Genomic DNA, 13748 nt, shown 5'->3' on the forward strand with positions numbered 1-13748 from the left:
TGCGACTGTGACGATCTGCGTCACTCTGACACGATCTGCGTCACTCTGAGACGTGTTACAGGCTTTATGGAAACCAGGAACGAGTTCAGCCGAAAAACGTTCGCTAAACTGGTTTATTCGCTTCACTTAATTTTTTTTTTAAAATGACGACATCGGGGACCGGTCATGTAGTTCGCTCGCTGTGACAGTGTCTGAACACGAGGCAGACTTTACTCTCAGCACCTTTATTGTTTACAGATGAAGTATTCCTGACAACTAGCTCTTGCAACACGTGCACGACCTGCCGTCGCAAGGATGGATCCACCCAGCAGGGGAGGACACATTATGACGAACTGCGCAAGTGTCGATTCACCAAATAGAGCCAGTAGACAAGTGATTGTGTTTGAAAAACGATTCGTTCAGCGGTATGTGGTAGCCAATTTGCCCGTTTTATTACCGTTAGAGCACGTGCGCCGAGACTGCGCCATTCTGCAGCAGCCATAACAGGTAGTGATCACCCCACATGTCGGGAGAGTCACACCTAGTGCTGGCAAGCTGTCGCATCCCTTTCATAAACACAACCGACAACAGAGTCGACAAACAGCACATATTACTCTCACTCACAGGTGCCACACCGCAGGGGCGGAGCAAGAATTATTCTAGGAAGCGTGCGCCCCAATGTTTTTTTATTATATATTTTTTTAATGTTTTTCTTTTTCTTTCTTTTTTTAAAATACGCTAACATACATTGAATGTTTATTTATATATGCCAACACTGTTTATATGGCAGTATGTTACATAAATACCATGCCGCCCATCATATTATATCTTCCAGTACCTCCACATAAATTCGCACCCACAGAACCCCGCCCTTGAGTACACACCTGCACATCCCTATCATGGCTTCACTGCATATGCTGAATGTATTACGTTTAACAAACAAACAAACAAAAAAATGGGGGAAAAAGAAATAATAACTGTGTATTATAAGCATAAACTGACACAGTACTTTTATATAAAACACTGTGGTTTTACATAATTGTATAAATATTAGTTCCATATATTTACCTTTTCTGACACCTAATAGCCTATGTGTAATTTTGTGTGCTTGGGTGTCGTTAAACATTATTCATTCATTCATTAATTTATATACAAACATATTTGTCATTCAACCATGATGCTATGCATTTGTGACTCAAATCATTTAGCTACATGGTAAAACAGAATTAATGCATACATTTTAAACAATGTTTACGTACGTACGTACATACGTACGCACTCGCGCGCGCGCGCACACACACATATGTATACATGTGTTTGCGTGTGTGTGTATGTATGTGTGCGTGCGTGTGTATGTATGTATGTGCGTGTGCGTGTATGTGCGTGTGTGTGTCTGTGAGTGTGTGTGTGTGTGTGTGTATTATGTTACGGTATATATCAAGATACAATTCCAACTACAATTTATGTAATTTTATTAACATGCCTATATCCACCATTTTCTTGAATAGGGATTACTGCACCATTGCACTTAAATGTAACCTTGACAGATACATAACAAACCAACATTATCACATTTGCCTGGACTGATGCACGGACTATTAAAACACTAATATGTCCGTCACCTGCACGGACAGGCTACAAAACGGACAGACTACAAGACGGACATACTACAAGACGGGCAGACTACAAAACGGACAGACTACAAGACGGGCAGACTACAAGACGGACGGACTACAAAACGAACAGTCTACAAGACGGACGGACTACAAGACGGGCAGACTACAAGACGAACAGTCTACAAGACGGACGGACTACAAGACTACAAGACGGACGGACAACAACACGACGCCACGTGGTGCCACTCTGTCGCCTGTACACGGAGTCTATGCGTAAATGTCATTATATTGATTGCTTGATGACAAATAAAAAACCAACCTTTTCCTAGTGTGTGGAGGAAACCTAATATTACACACATTGATTGCCACAAACCACTTGAGCGTGACGCCGAGCGTGGAAGGAAGTAGAGCGCTGGCATAATTATGAAAAACGAAACACATAGTGTTCAATTTTGAAAAAAAATAGAATTCAGTTTTAACTACATAATATAATGTTTTTCCACAGAGAGGCGGCGAGATGAAACAGTGCTGAACGATAACGTGCAGGTAACGTTCTTTTACCTAGAAGTGAAGTGACCTTGTCGTCGGCGTGATTGCCGGAGTGGGCCTTTTTTATTTGCTATAATATTGACAATTTTCCACGAGTGACGTGAAAGAGAGACACGTCACCGCTTGGTCTGGGAAGTGGATAAAGTCATCTGGAAATCACAGTAAACCGGCCAGGCAGAAAATAATGCGTTCAATATTAAGATGGGGAAAGTTGACGCAATTTGTTTTTATAGTGCCGCCACATTGCTTTAGTCAAGAAGATATCTTACATAAACTCACATGTGCAAATGCACGCACGCACGCACACACACACACACACGCACATTAAAACAACACACATACATGCACGCACACACACACACACACACACACACACACAACACAGAGATACACGCACAGACCACACACACAACACAGGCATATTGACACACGTGGGTATATAGGAAACAGACACAAACAATACGACAGACGGACGAACGGTGCGTGTGTGTTTCGTCTCATAACAACGGGTGACAGGCGAGCACTCGAAGAAATAAAAAACGAGGAAAAAACTACAACTGTGAAGTTTGAAACCAGACCAGAACTGTGCAGCGAGAATTAAGCACTCTGTTTGTTGCCCGATATTCATGGTTTTAACATTGGTGTGGTCCCCATCCCAGTGCCTCACACGATCCCTCCGACTCCGTAAGCCTGGTGGTGTCAAGTCGATGGGCGGCACGGGGACGGCGTCGTGTAGTAAATCTGTTTAAGACTTCTGTTTACACAGGCCGGATCTCCACAGCGCAACCTCAAAGTCCCGAACCGCGGCTTAAAGCCGACGCGTTTCGGCACTATAAATTGATGGTCAAACATGACTCTTACAATGAAAGGCTGGAAAGCGGGTATATGATGTTTGAAAATGCACACCAAAGCAAACAGAAAGGGTTTCACCCGTTTTGTTGTAGACCCCGCCCCGGCAATAACGCTAAGTACTTCGATAGACAAAACCAGCGAACTGAATTTAAGCGGAACTCACGTGCAAGCGCCAAACGAAATGCACCGCAACAGACATCTGCGAATAATGACTTGAAAGGCGCAGGGCCAATTCCCAACGGCAGACATATTTATTCAGCAATTTAGGGACATTTAATGGTATTTTCACCTGCTTCAAGTGACTTTTAATCTCCCAGTGTGGTGCGGAATCAGATTTCACGGGCAATGGACAAAAGATCACGCACGTGAACAAAACGTCAATGCGACGACATCGCCAACATGCACGTCGCTGTTGTTCACAGCCATGTATTATCATACATTAATAATACTGCTAATCACAGTCATATATTTACTGCTAATCACAGCCACGTATCATTGCAAACTGCTAAACACAGCCATATTGCATGATACACTGCCAATCACAACCATGTATGTATGTATACAAGGCCATGTATTATTATAAACTGCTAATAACAGCCATGTATTATTATACACTGCTAATAACAGCCATGTATTATTATACACTGCTAATAACAGCCATGTATTATTATACACTGCTAATCACAGACATGTATTATTATACACTGCTAATCACAGACATGCATTATTATACACTGCTAATCACAGGCATGTATTATTATACACTGCTAATCACAGACATGTATTATTATACACTGCTAATCACAGGCATGTATTACCACACTGTTAAGCACAGTAATATATTTACTGCTAATCACAGACATGTATCATTACAATGCTAATCACAGCCATGTATTATTACACTGCAAATTACAGCCATATATTACCACATATTGCTAATCCCAAGCATATATTTACTGCTAATCACAGCCATTTATTATCATACATTGCAAATAAAATTCATGTTTATTTACAGTAATACAGTTAATAAGCAGCTCTAACAACTCTTCGCGGCTAAAGCCAAATTCAAAATTAATCATAGATCGAAGGGGAGATTAGGTGTGTTTAAACTAAGCTATTCCCCGGCAATATTAGCCCCAATATCTATTAATAAAGAAAAGGCTCTAGCAAACACCCATCATGCAGGAATATTGACAAGGAAGGAAAAGTTGCATTTCTAATGCAGAAGAAAATGGCATGTCCAATGTAGTGATATAAACCAATATCTAAACCTCTTCCTCTAAGGATACTTCCTCTCCCTTTGAAATACTTGTATGTAGTAGCTTGACCTTTTAAACATTTGAATATTATTGGTACGATGAGCTAGTTAATTTAAAGATTATGAAATGTTAAAACTCTACACACTCTAGATCATGTGGAAAATAGTGTACAGGTTGTTAGAATATGATTTAAAGTTAATATATGAAACAACAATTTAGAAGACCGATGCTTACTAAAATAAAGATAAATTAACTTTCAGTAAATACTGGATTTTAAGTAAATACTGGATGTTAAGTAAATGCTGGATGTTAAGTAAATGCTGGATGTTAAGTAAATACTGGATGTTAAGACAAGTATTAACAGGGATAGAGCAAAAGTAAAAGAAGTTCTAGTAGTTATATCCAATCCTGGCTACGGCAAAAATATATGCCGTGTAAAAATAGTCTCCACGGAATTTTCCTCGGCAGTTTTGCGGGTAATGTGTAAGAGAAGAGTTTAATTAAATTGTGTTAGTATTATATTAAGAAAAGTAAAAATTGAAAGGTATACGGCAAACTAAATGACGCAGAAATTTGAAAACACGGCGGCTGGCTCTACAGCATTGCCGATTGCCGTGGTTTAATGCCAGGGTTGCTCTATCAGCAATACAATCAAAAGCAGTCAATGCGACGTCATCAACAACAACAACAACAACACCCGTTGGCGATACGTGCGAATGAAAACGGCCTCGGTGGTGTCGTGGTTAAGCCATCGGACTACAGGGTTCGCAGCCCGGTACCGGGTCCAACCCAGAGCGAGTTTTTAAGGGCTCAGTGGGTAGGTGTAAGGCCACTACATCATCTTCTCTCTCACTAACCACTAACAAACTAACAAGTAACCCACTGTCCTGGACAGACAGTCCAGCTAGCTGAGGTGTGTGTCCAGGACAGCGTGTTTGAACCTTTATTGGATATAAACACGAAAATAAGTTGAAATGAAGTGCGAATGAATGGCACACCTACACACATGCGGCACAACGTATTAACGAAGGTGTGGAGAAAACTAATTTGAAAATGTATTGACAGCGGTGAAAGGTAATACGGAAAACCTGATTGTGTCGCCAAACGTTTCTCACTGTTAGAGGAGGACGTGGACAAACACCAGACTGACCAGAGGCAGCTGGACACTGCATTTCATTTCCATTCCAACCCGCCGCGCAGTCCCTTTTTAGGTTAAAAGTTCCTTCTTTGTCTAACTTTAGAAGAAAAAAATATGTTGCTATTGTTTGATTTTTTTCTGAAGCCCCCCCCCCCCCCACCCCACCCACCATCTACATCCAACCTTTTAGACTAGCTAGTTCTACCTCCATAACTGTTCAATACCACGGGCCCTATCGAACGCTGTTTTCTAAACGATAATGTCGGTTTGTTTACAGTTCTGTGTTGGCCAGACCAGACACAACAGATCGCGTTTCAGATGACGCCTCGATAAAGAAGATCTTAGACATAAGCAGTCGTAATCGAACAACGCAGTACGCGCTTTGAAATTCTGGAGGAAAAACACAACACTTAAAGCTGTAGTCTCTCACCCCATCTTAGAACATCGTTTACTAATGTAAAATACAAACACAACACCAGTTTTAATAAACTCGAGCCTTTTCTCTATTAATGTAGAAGGTCAACTGACTTGACAGTGAAAAATCTCCATGTTTTCTATGACATTTTAAATTTTATTTTATTTCATTTTTATTTTTTAAAATTATTATTACTTTTTTGACAAAAAACTGTGGAGAAAGCGTTCCGCAAATATATATGGCGAATTAATACATTCTATATATTTTAAATTAAAGACTGCGTCTAAAGGAAATCAAAGAATAACTTGTCACTGAAAAAAACAATAATGTGGATGGTCTATCTTTGTTGATTAATCCAGCTTTAATTAACGTAAAACGTTCGCTAATATATTTATTACTAAATTAAAATGATTCATTATTTAACACGTAAGAAGTAAACGTTAATATTATTTAATAATATTAATAATTTACATAACAATAATTATACAAAATAAGTAATCATATTATTGTAAGCGGTATTGACAAATAAAGTTTAGTAGAAGTAAAATGAAACAAATTCAACACCTATTTAGTAGAATATAAAAAAGAATATTAAGTTGTTGAGAATGACAATTTAAAATGAAAATGAAAAGAGGAAATCACCTGTTTCAAAATAAATAAGAAATAAAAATTATGTATTCGACTTTTTATAATAAATAATTATGTTTTCATTAAAATTAATTCTTAATTTATTTTTAAAAAGCCATTTGTTTGTTTTTTCTCGTGTATTTACAATTTTAAGTTGTTGCAAAACAAAACCGCTCTGTATTTATTAGCTATTTATATATAATTCAACAGTTTTCATTATTATGTTTAAATAGGCCATGAACACTGCTAATAATGGCCAATCAATATGTCGACGAAGGACCACACTGCACTGTCATGCTCGGTAAGTAACGGTTACACTTACACGCTGCATCGAGCGTCCGTAACGTACATACTAGTATATCCGGAAGGTAACGGACTAGATAAAACCGAAAACAAACCAAGCACAAAAAAAAAAAATATATAATAAAAATAAAAAAATAAAAAAATCGATCGACATGGACACCATTAACGATTAATAAATAACTGAGATATGTAAATGATGTCATGTTCGAGGTTGGTTAAATATCGATGTGACATGATTAAAAATTAAACGAAGTTACATTTAAGCTGTTAATACAGGTGTGGACCGATAAAACGCGTAACTGAGATGTTTGATGTACAGGTAAACCGATTTCGCATCTTAGGTACAAAATTGGTACATTATTTATTTATTTATTTTAATTAATTAATTTTAATTTAAAAAAAATTAATAATAAATTAATTCATTTATTAAAATCATATATTTATTCATCTATCTATCTAGATATCTAATTATTTATTGTTTGTTTTTTATTGAGTTACTAGTATTTAGATTTTCCATCCTCCCTTCCTTGTTCCTTCCTTCCTTCCCTTCCTTCTATTTATTTATTTAAGAAGAGGAAGAAGAAGAGGAAGAAGAAGCAAAACAAAAAAATCCGATTTTTTTTTTTAAATACGTTACCGTACATACGAAACCTCCATCAGTAAGAATGTATATACTCTAGTATACCGACCAAATAATTCAATAAGTAGGAACCGAAGATTGTAAAATGTAGTGAAGAAAATAATGCATGAAATGTATGTTAGACGACAAACTGATTTTTTCCATAACACTGCCGCATAATTAAGTCAACGTCAGAAGCTAGGATGGAATATGTCGGTTGTGTGCAGCGAAGCGCGTCGTGCGAGGCTGGAGTGCAGCTATTACCAACTGGTAAACAATATGTCAATTTCATTAAGTCGATTGCACGCTGAACCTATAATTGTGAAAATGGCTGATGTAAAGAGATTCCCATCGATTTTTATGATAACTCCTCAGTAAATATAATGAGTTGTTAGTTAACATTGTAGGCAAAAAAATCAAATTCATACTAAGTGAATTTTGTCAGTGTTTTTCATAATTGCTATGACTTCGGGAGAGTGGGGGTGAAGTGGAGTGGGGTGGTGTGGAGTGGAGTGGTGTGGAGTGGGGTGAGATCGGGATAATAGTAGTAGATGTCAAGTGAAAAAAAACGTATGACATACTTCACACACACACACTTTTACAAGCATGCATGTATGCACACACACACACACACACACACACACACACACACACACACACAGAGAGAGAGAGAGAGAGAGAGAGAGAGAGAGAGAGAGAGAGAGAGAGAGAGCTTCATACTTCATACACCAATATATACAATATATATATATAGATATTTCATACATCAATACATACAATATATAAATATATACATACACGCACATACACATGGACGTACGCACGCATACACTCATCTATCCTAAAAGTAGAATAAAACAGAAGAAATTTCGTATATAAAAATATTCCATGAGCAATCAACCAATTAATTAAAATCAGAATCAGTTTTTTTCGCCAAAGCCAGCATGACTACAGACACAGCACAGACAAGAATACCAACCAAAACGGACACAGTACGTATACGTGTGCAGCACGTACTATATGTGGTCTGCAAACCGCACGTCGTGGTATGATGCGCTTGGTGGGTTGTGACTACTCGTGCTTAGTGTGATCCGATTGTTGGAGATGATACGCCTAGGTCGTTAGTAATACACGTATTGTCAGGGACGGTGATTAACGCCAGGCAGCACAATTCAATCGATTCGTTATTACCGTGAACACAATAGCTTGTTGGTACACTCGTATATAACAATGATATACAATTGTGACACATTTGTGACTTGTAGAACATATAAATATATAAATGAATGGCGTGGTAATTTATTATTCAGTGGTAAAATTAATAATAAAATGTGCTTAAATTCCCAAATTGGAAAGTGTTGTTATATTAATAAAATTAATTAATTAAATAATTTAACCATGGACGGTCTCAACTCAATAATACCAGTAAATGTTGTATGACTTAATAAAAATGTGTACCAAATATTGTATAACTTAATACAAAATGTGTACCAAATGCTGTATAATTTAATACAAAATGTGTACCAAATGCTGCATAACTTAATATAAAATGTGTACCAAATGCTGTTTTCTAAACGATAATGTCGGTTTGTTTACAGTTCTGTGTTGGCCAGACCAGACACAACAGATCGTGTTTCAGATGACGCCTCGATAAAGAAGATCTTAGACATAAGCAGTCGTAATCGAACAACGCAGTACGCGCTTTGAAATTCTGGAGGAAAAACACAACACTTAAAGCTGTAGTCTCTCACCCCATCTTAGAACATCGTTTACTAATGCAAAATACAAATGCTGCATAACTTAATATAAAATGTGTACCAAATGCTGCATAACTTAATATAAAATGTGTACCAAATGCTGTGTAACTTAATATAAAATGTGTACCAAATGCTGTATAACTTAATACAAAATGTGTACCAAATGCTGCATAACTTAATACAAAATGTGTACCAAATGCTGCATAACTTAATACAAAATGTGTACCAAATGCTGCATAACTTAATACAAAATGTGCACCAAATGCTGCATAACTTAATACAAAATGTGTACCAAATGCTGCATAACTTAATACAAAATGTGTACCAAATGCTGCATAACTTAATACAAAATGTGTACCAAATGCTGTATAACTTAATACAAAATGATCTCCATCTTCAACATTTTCACTATTACATGATATACAAAGTTTCTAAGACATATCAATATTCCTATTTATGTCTACAATTTACTACTAACTAATACGCAGATAGTTTCGGTTAGTAGCTAGGGTATAAGGTTTGAAAAATGCTTGCCATTGATGTGAGATGAATTCCAGTGATTACCACGGGGTGAAATGCTAGCAATTGCCATGTGCCACCGCTGGTGGCAATTACTGATGTGATGTAATTTTGGTGATTGTTGTGTGTCAAATGTTTGTTGTGATTGTTGAGTAAAAAACACTAGTGATTACCATGTGTCAATGCTTGTGATTTCTGTGTGACAAATAATACTGATCACCACGTGGCAAATTCTTACAAAATTGCCATATGGCAAAGTACTAGTGATTAAGGCACGGCCAATAATGAGCGTGTAGTTTGGAATTTCAGTGATAAAGTATCGGCCTCAGAACTAAGTCTTATTAGTCAATGTAGCACTCCAGAACACACACTAATGGGAAATACACAGCTCTTAATGCTTATTGTTTGCTGCCAGTTTTGTGAATGCTAAATCATAATATAAAATTGTCAAAAATATCGTGCATATTGTTTTTCTCTGACGTACACTCTGTTTCCGTGCCAAACCGGCGCTAACTGTCATAAACTTGCGCGTTAATTTAACGTGAACTTAGAGAAAGGCGGCGGCCAAATAACCTTCACTAACCATAAATTAGGCTCCAACCACAAAAAAAACCTCTAAAAAACCCAAAACCACCAACTGAAAAGCTATGATTTATTCCTTAGACCTGAAACCGATATTTGACCACGTAAATTAGCGCACAAAGAAAGCGCAACTAGTGAATTTCGTGATTACTCGTGCGGTCCATTACAGTTGGCTGATGTATACGTTCGTACTTCCAACACCTTCGTAGCCGTCGCCGCCGGCTCCAGTTAGCAGTGGCACGCGGCCGTTCCTGCTGCCTGCTTCCAAGTTTTTCTGATAATCAAAGCGCAATAAACGACGCACCAGAGAGGTTTTATTTCGTCATATATTAGAAAAGATGTATTAACCTGTCAGACGCACTGCGGCAGAAATAAACACACTACCAGTGACAAAAGCGCTACTTTCAACTATTTATATATATATATATATATATATATATATATATATATATATATATATATATATATATATATATATATATATAGAATAACATGCGTAGGATGTATTTTATATTTGTAGAATTAATAAAATATCTGTTTTATGACAACAAAACCAAGACACTATACATTTATATTATTACAAATACGCAGGTCAGATATAACAATGATCCAGAAACTGTTAGTCTCATGTTTTGAAAATTGTAATATAATGTTTATTTTAGGAAGCCTCTGATAGTAAAATTAATACCTTCGATTTCTGTAACAGCCTGCTTTCGAAGGTAGGTTCCGGTTTTTTTTTACTTTTCTTTCAACATTGATAATTTATGAAAAGTGTACTATTTGTGTAAATCTGCAATAGTACATTACGTAACTAGGATCATCAAAAAAGACAAGAAAAAAAGATTTTTTTTTCAGAAAAATAAAAAAAAGGTTCACTATCACTGTCAGAGCTATAATTATTTATTTACCAAAACCACACAATGTATAGGCATACACATATTATATACATACTATAATAATGTTCACAGACAGATCTCGTGTAAAACATTACATAGAGTAATACACTGTACACCAACTGAAAACATCGTACGTTTAGATAATTTTGCTTACACACTAGATTCCCATACGAAATATTTCAAGTATATCATTCTCAATTGTTCCTGTTTAAATATTTTGTCATAAACATAAATTTGGCATTTTTCAAGTTATGATTATTTTATATTTTACGTTTTTTTATTACCTCCACCACCCTCACCAATTTAATTTTGCCGTTATGTGATATTTACTACAACAGCGGACTCAAGCTGTGGGCAGAGGCTGTTCATCTAAACAATTCGTTTAGTGTGAAAATTAACAGCTTTGTAGGGTCCGCTAGTGTTCACCTGTCCACTAGTGTAACAATGAACACCAGCGGTTGCAATGTTGACCGCTAGTGTAATAATTTAAAATGTTAAGTAACAGTCAACACAGTCGACTAATTTTACTACATCGACCGTTAGTGTAACAACGCCAACGATTAGAACAGCAATTAATTAATTTAATTATTGAATATTCTTGTCCTTGTATTGGATAGAAAACTGGATTCAAAATCAGTAGATACTTGGTTCAAAACCAGCGATAGGCTGTCTGGGCGTTTTAGGACAGGACAGGACAATATTTTACCATGCTTATGTCCACCAAAGGTTCAAGCATGCCCCCCTTGGGTACAATATCTTGACGCATTGCAAAGAAAAGTCTAGGAAAAGGCTGACGGATAGACTGACAGATGTTGGAGACAAAACCTATAGTCCCCTCCAGTTAGGCTGGTAGAGGACTACTAAACACCCTTGAAAAAGTAAAGTTTGTTTTATTTAATGACGCCACTAGAGCACATTGATTTTTATCTTATCATCGGCTATTGACTAAAACAACCTTAAATTCTCTCTTGTACAACAATAGGTTTTGATAATGAAATTTTTTTTTTTAATTATTTGTTGCACTACGATATTGAATACGATGTGATGTTTCTTTCGCATTTCATTGATATAAATTGACTAAATCAAAATAATGTCCAACATCAAAACCAGTTATGTGAACACTAACGGTCGACATTGTACATAGTTAACCGTTAATGTTCACGTTGTTACACTAGCGGTGAACATTGCAACAGTTAGTGTTAACGTCAATTTTGTGAACACTAACGGTTGCATTGTCGACCGTTAGTGTTCATATTGTTACACTAGCGATCAACATTGCAACCGCTTGTGTTCATTGTTACACTAGTGGACAGGTGGACACTAGCGGACCCTACATTCTTGAACTAAAAGCTGTTTAACATGTATAACCTCTCAAGACTCGTATTTACATTTATATAATAAAGAGATAAATCACTAGCGAACATATTACAGTATTTTTGTAGTCCTATAATAAACAGTCGCTTATCAGTATATCAACTTATATGTTCAGTTATGTAATAAATAGTCACTTATATTTCAAGTTATATAATGAAAGCTATGGAAATATTAACTTATATTTCAAGCTATGTAAAAATATTTTCAGCTATGCAATAGTTATCGTGAAAATATCAATTTCGATTTTTCCAATTTATGAGACAGACCTCATTTCACAACAATAAACAGTCTTCTTTTTTATTTACTTACTTACTTATTTATTTATTTATTTATTTATTATCTACTTTAATAATTTCTTGCAGTTAATTAAAACTGTTTTCTTTGAAAACTATTGCAATTGCCTACATAACAATATTCATATTTAGGAAAGGGCCTCTTAAGTTGGACAATCTATAACCAATCCTTTTGTATGTATGTTACATGCAATAAAATCTTTCAGCTCAATTCTGAATGAATCATCAAACTAACAAGACAATGGAGTGGAAAAGTTGAGTTTTTGTCAATTAAAGCCATAAATGAGGCCAAATAATAAAGACCGGAAAATATGACGTATTTTCGAAGATAACAATGTTAAGAAAACAAACCCCTCGATCACGTCAGCGCGTGTACACATTAGTATATAGACATACTTAATACTCAATTGTCCGCATCTTACTTCCGGCTTCCTGTACCGGTTACACTTTTACTTGAAGGTCGTTTGTTACAATGCTAGATGTACTGCACGACATTGTTATGGCTGCAATTTTCGTCAGAGTTATTATAGATAAAAAAGTATAATTAGAATATATTTTGAATAACAAATACTTTATGAACCAAATATATATGCATGTTTGTGTGCACTTTTGGTTAAGAAAAAGAAAAGAAAAAATAGGACAATTTTCAAGGACCATTTTTGTTACAATGACAACCATATCAAGATAGTATATGGTAAAGAAAAAGTTATAAATTAAAATAAAGTTATATCTCATGTATCGAGTTCAGTATAATTAGAGCGAAATTTATTATTATATTATTATTATTATTATTATTATTATTGTGTCAGATTCGTGTTATTTAACTGAAAACCATTTCCTGTAGTGTTGCGATTTCGATGTCGCGCATTATATCAACATAAACATCTTAAAGTAGTCTCTTTAATAACTATACACTGTAGATACTAACGTTATATATGCTAACTTTGCCGACTATTCTGTTTAGGCTAAA

At 36.0% G+C, this 13748-nt stretch overlaps 1 protein-coding gene across 2 annotated transcripts in view; it reads right to left on the reverse strand.

Annotated features, from left to right (window-relative positions):
- The window catches only part of LOC121367572 (GATA-binding factor 2-like), a 51186-nt gene that overhangs the window by 13952 nt on the left and 23486 nt on the right, over positions 1-13748 (reverse strand). The window lies entirely within an intron of this gene.

Source organism: Gigantopelta aegis, chromosome 3 (assembly GCF_016097555.1).
Source record: "Gigantopelta aegis isolate Gae_Host chromosome 3, Gae_host_genome, whole genome shotgun sequence".
NCBI classification, from domain to species: Eukaryota; Metazoa; Mollusca; class Gastropoda; order Neomphalida; family Peltospiridae; genus Gigantopelta; species Gigantopelta aegis.